At 37.6% G+C, this 1,533-nt stretch overlaps 1 pseudogene; it reads right to left on the reverse strand.

Moving 5' to 3' along the window:
- Positions 1 to 307: 307 nt before the first annotated feature.
- Positions 308 to 1,202, reverse strand: LOC148124308 (vomeronasal type-2 receptor 26-like; annotated as a pseudogene).
- Positions 1,203 to 1,533: the final 331 nt, after the last annotated feature.

Below are 1,533 nucleotides of genomic sequence, written 5' to 3' on the forward strand. Positions count from 1 at the left end.
AGAAATATTATAATCAAATATGTTTACTTCCGAATAACACGTCAATATTTTCAAGTAGGCCAGGCCACAAAACTGATGCTGCAGGGATTACAGCAATGTTACTCCATTGTTATATGTTATATTTACAGACATTTGATAGCTACTCCAAAGGATCCCCTTTCTCCATTTTAAGGACAGTGAGATCAAGTTGGAGCTATATTCTTTTCTTACATTTTCTTTCTGCTCACAACTGAGCAACATTCTATCTCCCAAACTTTCTTCTTAAAGCCAGTGCTAACTTCTTCAAATCAATGGATAGCAGTAATTGTTAATTTTTCATTTTTAGGTGCTCCTTTGTGTTGAGTTCCGGATTCAGTATGATTATGTAGCATTTAGGGAAAAAGATAGATCCCAATATTCCTATACTCGAAGCCAAGATGGAGAAGATCTCCACAGCTACCATGTATTTTCCTTTCGTGCTCAGATAAGTTGGCACAAAAGTCACCCATACACTACAAAACACCAGCATGCTAAAAGCAATAAATTTGGCTTCATTAAAAGAGTCTGGCAGTTTTCGAGCAAAGAAAGCCACAATATAGCTGATGAGAGCAAGAAATCCCATATATCCTAAAATATAATAGAACATGTTGCCTGATCCTTCATTGCATTCAACTACAACCTCTTCCGGGAGAGAATGCATGTCCAAATTTGGGAATGGAGGGCCAGTGCACAGCCACAATATGCAAATACTTGCTTGAATGCAGGAACAACAGAGAATCAGAGAATTTGAAAATCTTTTCCCCACCCATTTTCTCATTTTTGATCCTGGCTTAGTAGCCATAAAAGCTAGAACCACTGTGAGGGTTTTGGCCAAAACTGAAGAGACAGCAACTGAGAAGATGATCCCAAAAGCAATTTGACGAAGAAGACAGGTCAGCAATTGGGGCTGACCAATGAATAGCAAGGAACAGAGGAAGCAGAGGAAGAGGGAGACAAGGAGAAGATAAGTGAGATTCCGGTTGTTAGCTTTGACAATGGGAGTGTTCCGATGTTTTATGAAAATTCCAAGTACCACTACTGTGGTCACAGAAAATGATAAAGCCAGAACAGCCAAAGTGATGCCCAAAGTTTCATTGTAAGATAAGAAATTTAGATCCTTTGGAATGCACTTTTTTTTCCTTGTTTGGATACTGTTCTTCTGGACAGTCTAAGCAGTCATCCATATCTGTGAAAATATGTGTAGTATTTCAGAATTCATAGCAGTATTTCAAATTTTGCATACTTTTGCTTATTGAGAAATATTTACTAATTGAAAACCTCCTATGTCATTAAACTTCAGTGGACAACTATGGATTTTGAAACTGAACTGTGCAACAATTCTCATCATTCATTGCTTTCAATCCTCCAAGCCAGAAGTGCTGGCAGATGTAGTTCAGCAACATTAACAACTATTCACATCTCTGTTAAATAGATATTTGTTAAAACTTGCTATTGGAGAGCTCATCTAGAATGGGACTCTCACAAATAATGAGAGATGACCTCTAAGTGTGTGAT

This window comes from Pseudonaja textilis, chromosome Z (assembly GCF_049901715.1).
Source record: "Pseudonaja textilis isolate UNSWEBS1 chromosome Z, rPseTex1.2, whole genome shotgun sequence".
Lineage (NCBI taxonomy): Eukaryota > Metazoa > Chordata > Lepidosauria > Squamata > Elapidae > Pseudonaja > Pseudonaja textilis.